This window comes from Paroedura picta, chromosome 3 (genome assembly GCF_049243985.1).
Source record: "Paroedura picta isolate Pp20150507F chromosome 3, Ppicta_v3.0, whole genome shotgun sequence".
Taxonomy (NCBI): Eukaryota; Metazoa; Chordata; class Lepidosauria; order Squamata; family Gekkonidae; genus Paroedura; species Paroedura picta.
The window spans coordinates 32,384,020-32,394,711 of NC_135371.1; the positions used below are offsets into that span (position 1 = coordinate 32,384,020).

Consider the following 10,692-nt stretch of genomic DNA (forward strand, 5'->3'; position numbering starts at 1 on the left):
CTGCAGTCCTACTCCCTGGATGACTCGATGTCTGCTAAGGTCAGGAATGTGTTTAGCAGGTAAGATTGATATTCCACATGCCGTTTCCTGGAAAAGGACTATCTCAGAGGCCACAGAAACAAGCACTCTGCTGACCAACAGAGGAGACAACTAGTATTAACTATGTGGGGCTGCCTTTGAAAAATGCATAGAGAGGTCAAGAATTGAGCTGCCAAATTACTAATCCGAGCAGGCTAATAAATTTATATTCCACCAGTTCTGTCTAGTATCAGTTAGTATCCTGACCAAAGATAAGGGACTGGTTTTGATCTAAAACACCTGGAACAAATGCTTTTCAAGGACTACCTTCTCCAATCTCAGCATGTCTTCTGCATGTGGCCTGCTTTGCATTTCTCTGCAGTCAGAGTGCAGAAGTGGGTATTGAAAACCTGTAACTCCCTATCCAGGGAGCACTGCCTGGCCCTATCTGCCCTTCTGGTCAGACCCAAGGTTAAGACTATCCTCTCATAATGGGTACTTAGCAACTCTGCTTGTCCTGGGCATGTTATATTGATTGCTCTAGTTTTTTGACATTTGTTCATTTGCTTTATCATGATAGCCACTGTTGCAATCCGTTGTTTTTAGATTGTTTTTCTTTCTTGCTGCCAGTCACTCGAAGGGCATTCGGTCAAATGATCAGACAGGAGCTTTTAAATAAATAAATTGAATTATCCATAATCAGGGACAAACAATGCGATAAATGGTTTGGCTTATAACAGGAGGATTCCTAGACTATTACGCATGCATATTTACATCATCTGATTGGCGTGTCGCTAGTAGGAAACTAAGGAACATAACCAGTAAGTGATAGAACATCATAGAAGAAGCAAGGAAAGGAATAAATTCCACAGCTGCAGTTGTGTGGTTTAACTGCTTTGCTTATTCAGGGCTACGATGTTATGTATTTCACAGTAGCTGTGTTTTGTGGCAATTACCAAGAATTTTCACCATGAATATCTGTGCACTCAAAAGAAAGTGACTCCACTCTGCGCCAGTAAGCTGGAAAATTGGCTTATATTATGTTTGTGTTGAACTTCATAGAATGCAATGGCTTCTGGTTATATATAATAATGTTTGTTAGTTTTCCAGAAGGAATAGGTGACCATATCTTCCAGAACCTTGGAAAAGAAACAGATTTTTCTCTTCAGTTATATTGTGTAACAAGCATAACTTTCAGCTGACAGGTACATGGTGGTGGTGGTGCTTAGAGTATCAAACTAAAATGAAGGAGACTTGGGTTCTAATCCCCCACTCTGCCATGGAGTTTGCTGGCTGCCTCACAGGGATGTTGTGAGGACAAAAACAGAGGAGATGTAATAAGAAGGACAGCCACTTGGAGGAAGGATATGATTTTAAAAATTAGACCATACTTTTGCAAGATGTATGTCAAAACTATATATAAAAATTAAAATTGAAGGATACAGACACCAATGATAATCTAAAATAGACTGCCAGAGCCTCCGAATGCCTCTAATTATAACAATAGTTACTATCTCATTAATTAGAGACATCAAAGGGTTTCCAGGCATGTCTGTAAACATGGATGTCTGGTTAAGAACAGCAGCCTCTAATATGGAGAGCTGGGTTTGATTCCCCACTCCTCCACATACAGCCAGCTAGGTGATCTTGGATTAGTTACAGTTCTGATACAGCTGTTCTCATGGAGCAGTCTCAGCCCCACCTACTTCACAGAATGTCTGTTGCGGGGAGAAGAAAGTGATTGTAAGCCACTTTGAGATTCCTTTGGGTAGTGAAAAGTAGGGTATAAAAACCCTACTTGGAAGTATAAATGGCTGGTCAGTATACTTTATCTTCTTTAGCCTGAATATTGCAAGGAAGTGGAAGTGATTGTTTTGTATCATCCTCTGCTAAGTACTTGCATCATATTTTAAATGATAAGGACATCCCAACAGTATTGTTAACACAATACAAAGTAATGACAGGAAGATACTATGACGGTCTTCAGCACAATCACATAAATCTACCTGAAATCTACCTGAAACCAGTGCTGTAACTTGATTAAAATATTCGGTAGGCTATGGAAACCCATGATCTCTCTTTATTTGTTTGGGAAGCTTAGTGGATGGCATTCAGCAAGTCAAATGGATTACAAACTAGATTAAACACCAGAGATAAAAATAGTAAAACTTGAATCAGCCAACCTAGATGAAGGATGACACGATTATTTATGAATTAAGAAATCAATTAAAATAATTGTATTTCAAGAAAGGAGTCATACAATTAGAGATGGACTTTTGAGAATATGGTTTTTGCTCCAGAATTTATTGAGCCCTCCAAATTCTACAGTAATGTCCCCAATAGAAGTTTATCATGACAAGAACACAAGAAATGAGGGATTTTTTAACATATGGCAATACAGTAATTGCTCGGGGATATTAGAGATGAAGGAATCAACACTTAAGGGCTACTGTATTGCCAATATGGATGTGCAATTTGGCTCGGGTAAACCTGAAAAACCTCAAATCCATGCTGATCCAGGGTTCTGCCAAGAAGAATTGCAATTCCCATTAGTAAAAATTGGTCAAAGCAATTGATTTGATTTGGGTTGATTCTGCTAAGGGGGGGTCCTTAAATGGCTCCCCAGTAGATGTCAACTGAAGCAGTGGAGAGCAGGCTCTTCACAGCCTCAGATGGGGACTGCAGAGGAGAAAGATCAATTGTTTGGTGGGGTCTTTAAACAGGAGGATTAGATGTTGGGGGGGGGCTTAAACATCTCCCCAGCAGACTGAGACTGCAGAGAGAGAGATGGGTTTAAAAAACCCATCAAACAACTGATCATAAGGATCAACTGTCTTTCCCCAACAGACCCTGTTTGAGGCAGCAGAGGATCAGCTGTTTGGTGGGACCTGCTGCCGAGACATTTAAAGACCCCCCCAAAAAAACAGTTGCAAAATAGATCAGTTATTAAATTTTAAAATTACAATGTTAAATATAAAAGTACCCCAAAAGAAGTAAAGACCATCATTTGTTATAGATAATATCTTAAAAATTATAGGGAATGTTGGGGAAAAATATTAATACACTGTAATATATCATTATCCTTAATATATACAATTATGTTATATAATCCCCCTTTTTTTGTGGGTCCCCACTATACTACTACTTTGTTTTCTAAAATAATCTATAAATATATCCTCAAATTCAGCATTTGGCCTATTGTGTATTCATGATATCTGTCAATGATATCTTTGCTGCATTTGGGCATACAACAGAAAAACAATAATGAAGGAAGGAATAAATACTGGAAACATGACCCCATGGACTGGAAACATAGCGTAGTTTAAAAAGAATGAAGATCATTGTGATAACATGTATTAGATTAAACATTAATCTTTATACAAAAAAATAGTCAGTTAATATCCAACAAAACTTTATTTCGAAGCTGCCACTGCAAGAACAAAGCCTCCAATAAGCAAGGCTCAGGAACCATGCTGGAAATTAGTTTCTTTTCCGTATGTCTCCTTTATTCAACATGATTTTGCTGCCATCTGTTGGATGACATTTAGACAACAGGAGAATTTGTAATAGACTCGGGATTTGCGCCAGTGACATTTGGAGTGGAAGAGAACATGATTTCTGACTCCTTAAATTATGACAAATTAAGACTACAGGGATGTATAAAGAAGATCATTTAAAAGTCTATTAATTACCGTGGCACAACTGAAGATAACTGCGATCATGAAACACAATGATGGTGAACAGAAGATTATTTCCTAAGAGCAAAGGAAGCAATATTCCACATGCTGCTAACCTGACCCACAACTGGTTGATTAATAAATTTATCAGGACAAGGAGTGCAAGAACAGGGAGTACTGCTACAGAGAAAGACCATTTTTATCTGGCATTCTTAATTGTCACCTGCAAACACTCTGCTGAATCCTAAATGTGCCATGTTGTGTGTGTGGGTGTGGGTGTGGGTGTGGGTGTGGGTGTGGGTGTGGGTGTGGGTGTGGGTGTGGGTGTGGGTGTGGGTGTGGTGGGGGGTGTTTCTAAAAAAGAGATGGATGGGATGCAATGATTACATTTTATTAAGCCTTCCTCCAGTTAAGAAAGACAGCTTCTGCTGGGGATAAAACCTTGATCAAAAAGTGAAATCAAACTGCCCAAAATGTAACTCTTTTTTCAAGTTTTATTGGCTGAATCTCTTACAGGCCAACCTCTCAGCAACCAAAACAGGGTCCCAGGTATTTTATATCCCGTTTTCTTGATCTTCATCAGTGGCTGCATTCACAATCCAAATCTGTAAATTAAGTATCACAATTATCACATATCACTTTGGTGTTAACTCAAAATATATATTCATAGATGTAAGACGTATCACTTGGGCATAAGTTCTTCAATGCGGGTTTTTTTCCTCTCATGCACCTTGGCAAAAGGAAGTCATGACCTGGATCCTGCTGGATCGGACTGGACAAGGCAGTCATTGGATCAATCCAATGTTTTTAAATTGAGGAGTGTGAAGTCTGATGACAGTAAACCTGAAATATCCACTGTTGCCAGTGTACTTTAAATGGGTTACCAGTTACCATCAATCCAGCAACCTCTTTTATTAGTCATAGTCAAGTCAATACACATTTGTTCTGTCCCTGTGTATTAGTATACAAGGTGTACAACGAATGCTAAGCTGCTAGAGTGCCAAATTAAGTAGCAACACCCCAGTGGACTTAGGAGGATTTAACTCTGTACGGATAGCACTGTTAAGTCTAATAATGGGCTTGTTTCCAGAAACATTGCTTGGCTGATGTCTTTTACAGTTCATCCCTACAAATAGCTCAGCATATCTTGTTAATTTTACTAGATTCTGTCATTAAAAGTATATTAAGGTCTTCACGAAAATTAGTCTACAACTGTAAGACACTATCTGTCCAAATCTTGTTTAGCTTTCTTTAAATAATCCAATCATCCGAGGGATTCGGGATCTTGCAGACTTCTTGATCTCACTAATGAACGGACAAAATGAACTCAGTTCATTACCCGACAAAGAATATATCAGAAAACTGCCTAGGGAAAACAAGAAAACAAGCAGGCAGTTTCATTCCCCATCATATAAGATTGATAATGATAATATTCAGCATCATTGTTAGAGGAATGCTACCACTGCACATAACAAAGTAAAACAAAAGTTGCAGTCAGCACTTTTGCCTGCACATTTGGACAATGACAGCTCCTTCCAACGATGTAAATATGACAACAGCTCAGATGAGATCAACCCAGAACGGAACACGTTTTGGATCCACAAACCTGTGATACAAGCCTAAATTCAACAAGGCTGTATTCAGGTAACAGAACACAAGAGCTCTGCAGGATAAAGCCAATAGTCCGTCTCACCCAGCATCCTGTCTCACACAGGCTGATTCCACATGGGCAGAAAAGGCAAGGAGGGCGCTCATATGGAAGTGGGGCAAATCCCCGTTTCCACACGGCATTGCCACTGGTCTGTCCCTCTCCCGAGCCTGGCACAAATTGGGCCTTTAGTTACCCTGCTTGAAGGGAACCATTCCCTTTTTCACTATGGGGGCCAACAGGGGCTAGCCTGGCGGAGGCCCGTGTGGATGGGAAGAGCCAGGCCTTCGAGGCCCAACTCCTTCCCATCCTATGGAGGCCGGGAAGAGACAAAAAATACCCCAGTCAGCTTCACAGAGCTTCAAATCATCGCAGGACAGGGTGGGGCTCTTTTTTTTTTTTTTTTTTTTGCAGGGAGGTAAGATTGTGTTCTCATGCAATCCCACCTTCCTGAAAAATAACCCTCCCCATGAAGCAGAACCTTTCCACCATGACTACTTTCCTTGTGGGGACACATTTCAGAGGTGGATCTGGTGTGTCACAGAAATATGTCTCCATAGGGGACACATTTCAGCAGTGCACCAGGTCCACTGCTGAAATGTATCCCCCATGGGGAAACAAAAAAATAGAGGAGTATGTTGCTCTGCCACAATGCACCGGTGGAAGCATGGAGCAGCACCGCCGGTGTGGAATTATCCACAGTGGCCAATCAGTTCCTCTAGAGGGCCAACAATAGGGTATAGAGGTTAAGGCATTCCTCTGATGTTGCCTCTCAGCTCTGGGATTCAGAACTTTCATGGTTCTTGACATGGAGGTTCCCCTCAGTCAATGACAGACTTATCCTCCATGAATTTGTCTAATCCCATTTTGAAGCTCTTGGTTCCTGTGGCCATCACTATATCCTCTGAACCTATCCCACATCAACTTGAATGGGTGCCCTCAAGTACTAGTATGTTGGGACAGGGATAAAAATGTATCTTTGTCAATTCTTGGTACCCCACACAAAATTTTATCTATCTCTATCATACTCTCACTTTTTTCTAAAGTGAAAAGTCCCAGTCTCTTCTGCCTTTCCTCATAGGGAAGGTGTTCCAGTTCATGGTTAAGTAAAAATGTGCATGATCTTGTTCTGTGCAGGGCTCTTGTATGTGCCCACTAGTGATTCAAAGCATTTTGGCACCTGGTAAATGAAACAGTAGAACTAACAACTGCCACTCCTGCCCTCCCAGAATGCCTCACTGCTTCCGGATCCACCTCAGAGAAGGAAGAGAGAACTTTACCTCTTTGACCTATTCCATTTGAGGAACTCAGCTCGGGCCAACACTTGTCTGGTCGCAGGACTAATGCCCGCTTCCAGATGACATCAGCGCTGGCCCAGGGCAGTGACTTGCAATGACTTAGGTCCTTGGTTGGGCCACACCAAGGAAACACAGGTTCTTTATGTCTGACAGGGCCATCTGACAGGAAACAGGTGGGCCATCCTGGCCCAACTCCTCCCCCACCTGCAACATCCCGGGACAGAAAGATGCCCCAGGCAGCTTTGCCACATGCAGAGGGATTGACTTAGGCATTTATTTATATTTTTAAAGAATAAATGCAATCCCACTTTCTTTAAAAAAATGAAATGCCCTGGCAGCTCCAGAGACACAAATCCAGGTTGGACCAGATGCAGCATGGAAAATGCTCCGCCATACAGACCCAGGAAAAGGTGGGGCAACCTGCCCAGCCCAAATATCCGGAGGAAGTCTGGCATGCCAGTCTGGGTGCTGAAAAGGTATTTGCTGCCCCTGCTCCCTTTAAAAATATTACAAGATAATTTTCACACAACTGTTTTCTCTCATGAGAGTTCAGCCACCATTTTGGTTGCCATGACAACAGACAACCTAAAATGGCAGCCAAAACAGTATAAACATCCTCCCCCACAAAGATGTGATCATTCAGGAAAAGAAGCTTTGAAGGCATAGCTAAACAACAACAAACATTATTTATTTCTCCCACAAACCAGGATTCTTATCCTGAGTTAATGTTTATTTTTAGGATTCAGCCCAGTTCCCTAGCACCGCCACCAAATGTAAGTGCTTTTGGAAGGTTTAACTCCCCCAAATTTGTTTTTTTAAGTTTCAGATTTTTCTGCAACCTGGGGTGCCCCTAGTTTACAGAAGAGTCTCCATATGGCCTCAATCTGTGAATTTAACTAGACACAGGTAGGAGCCACATATGGTTAATAGTATATAGATTAGGCAAATAACTGGGGTGTTTCTGCACAAGGACCAATGTTGTCAATTGGTTCCACAAAGCGGAAACGCTATTTTAAAAAGTGGAATCTCAGCGTTACGCACACCTGCATTTGTAGTGGAATCCAGTAGCGTTTCATTCGTTTCCCACAAGTTTCCGGTCTCGCAGGAATAGCTAGAAAGGAACCGATTTTTTCTGTGCTTGGTCCCGCCCCTGGCCGTCAATCAAACAAACAGCCAATGGGCGGTTGTTCTCATGCTCTGGAAAAGCCCCTTTCCCTTTAAGCACAGTTTAAAAAATAAAATAAAACCACACGTTGCAACGAATCTGCGTTGATTCGTTGCAATGGAGAGACCCATCTAGCTGGCGTGTGAGCTGGCGAGTCATCGTTACCACGCTCCCCCGAGTGGAAAAAAAATCCCCCCCCCCCGCACAGGGGCGATTTTCGGCTGAAAATAAAGGGAACTTGCAAACGGGGCTGTGTTGTGCTTGGGGACTTAGGGGAGCTTTAAAGCACTTCTGTGGAGGGACTGTAGCCGGAGAAGCCTCACTGGGTGAATGAAGCCTCACTGGTTCGTTGCTTTCCCTGCTCGCTCCGAGGGAAAAAAAATGGCGATCGCTTCACCAGAAGTTAGAGGAGAGAGCCAGGGGGAGGGACTTTGTTGGAACCACAACAATGAGAACGCACAGGTCTTTTTCGCTAGTGTTGCAGATTGTTCACAAAAGTGTAGTGCTTTTCAAAGGGTGAATCCACTTTTCCTGATTTCCCTAGAAGCACAACAACGAATCGCTTTTCTCTGAACTGTTGCAGGAGTGTTGCAGATTGTGTGCGACGTCTTGCGGAACTGCAAATTAGTAGTGTTTACAATTTGAAAGCCTTCTGCTACATTAAACTCATGCGGAATGGCCCCTGGTCTTAAACCACCAGTACTGGTACCAGCCTATAACGACCATCCTTAGCCTTAGTTATGAATCCAGCTATTTACGGCACATCCCAGAGCTCCTTTGTGTGTGTACCTTGGATATCTCTCATACCCAACCTGCTCTCATGGGCTCTAAACTCTCTTCTAGAAATGCTGTCTGTTTCCCCTTGGACTTCTGCAGTGCAGGTAACTATAGCTTTCTTTTTTCTCTTATACTTCCCTATTGCCCCATTTCACCTCTGTTTTTTCCTCTTGTGTGTATGCTTGATTTGTGTGCTAATTTTATTTTTGTATATTAATAAAATCATTTCCATTTATTTCAAACTGTCTGTGCAAGTTTCTAAGGGAAGAACCCTGGCAGACATAGGTGGAGATCCCGTAGTTATCCGCCTCTCAGTAAGTCTTCGGGTATTTGCCAATTCCCCCATCTAAATTCAGGAGACATTCTGATCTGGGTAACAACAGGAACACCAGTGTTGTTCCACATACAGAGTGCACAGGGCCCATGAGGGTCTAAACATACAAGCACATGGATGTGAGGCTGCCCTCTGCTCACCAGTGGCTGCACTATTCAGCAGGGTCTGCCCTCTATGTCGCCTCTCCTCCAGCTGCCAAGCCCAGGAACTATGTACTGCCCAGTGACTGCCAGATCATGGAGGCTGCCATTGCCATTCATCCCCTCAGGGTCAGTCCAAAACATTAGCATTGGACATCAGGAAATAGGGATCTAGGCACAGGGGAAGAACACAGCAGTCAGTCCATGGGAGCACCCAAGTTGCCATCATCACCCCCCCACCACCACCACCACCATCCCCATGTAGGTACCTCACCTTTGTCACTTACTGTCTTGGGAGTCTGACTACCTTTGTCTTCTTCTTTGCCACTCAGTTCCTCCTGGCTACACACATGGACCAAATGGCAGACCCCTTCCTCTTCATTAATGAATCATGATTGAATGGCAGACTTGAATGCTAGAGGCAATGATGAGCTCTTATGCAGATTCAAATGGGTAGCCGTGTGGGTCTGAAGTAGCACAATCAAATCAGAGTCCAGTGGCACCTTTAAGACCAACAAAGATTTATTCAGGGCATGAGCTTTTGAGTGCAAGCACTCTTCCTCAGACTAATCTGAAAGCTCACGTCTTGAATAAATCTTTGTTGATCTTAAAGGTGCTACTGGACTCTGATCTCATATGCAGATGTTCCTTGAAATACTCAGGACTCTGGCTGTTCACATCTTGTAGCTTTATTTTAGACAAGTGTTGGCTGTTGTATGGGTGTCAGTCGTGAACCTCTGAACACACAATATGTGTTTCTTTTGTAAGACTTGAAACTGTACAGATGTTACAGAAATGAATATTATACTGTCCCCAACCATTCTAAGCCAATTTTAGAATTCTTACACACACTGGTAGGCATAAACAAAAAATGGTTGCAGTAGGAGGCAAGGTGGAGGTTTGGGTTGAGGTTATGCATAACTCTAATAATAGATTATCTTCAACAGTTCAGGCAGAAGCTCTGTTTAACATGATGCCTTTTTAAGTGAACATGATGTTTCAAAAAAATTATCTTCTGTCATACCTTTTGCCAAAGCAAGATTTTAACACATCTGCACATCTAATCTAATCTCCAAAAGCCCCACCTGGCCTCACCATTTGTATAAAACAGATGGCAAGTATCCAGAAAGGTGTCAGTGGGCACCACATTGACCATTTATGCACTGGGAACTTCATTGCCCCAGTTCCTATGCACGAGCACATATCAGGGGCAGATGAGGTGCACCAGGCCAAATGCTCCCCCGTGTGGGTGCAGGAAGAGGTGGGACAACCTGCCATGACTAAAACTCCAGCCTGCAGCCTGGCATGAAACCTCCAGTGCATAAACGGTCTTTGGGGACCCCTGAGCTAAGACATGCCTAGCAGCTGTCTTGACTCTCCCCCTATGAATAATGGAATTCCTCCCCCATTCATAATGCAACAACTCTTGCAAGCCATCCCAGTTTGAACAGCAGTTGCCATGTGTGATAGATGCTTTCCAAGAAGCACAAGGCAAACCTACAATGGCCCTCTAGAACTAGCTGTACAGTTCATCTGGAACTGATCTCACAGCTGAAATGATTCCTCATTCTGCAACTGCCTGTTAAAATACAGGCCCAATATCCCACCAGTACATTTTAAAAGCATTTTTCCATC

General features: G+C 42.6%; 1 long non-coding RNA gene across 1 annotated transcript; it reads right to left on the reverse strand.

Annotated features, from left to right (window-relative positions):
• Nucleotides 1-3,449: 3,449 nt before the first annotated feature.
• On the reverse strand, nucleotides 3,450-9,471 carry LOC143831792 (uncharacterized). Its single transcript, XR_013228969.1, has 3 exons — nucleotides 9,332-9,471; nucleotides 9,058-9,228; nucleotides 3,450-4,300 (listed from the first exon to the last, which is right to left on the reverse strand). It is a non-coding gene; the product is annotated as an uncharacterized LOC143831792 (long non-coding RNA).
• Nucleotides 9,472-10,692: the final 1,221 nt, after the last annotated feature.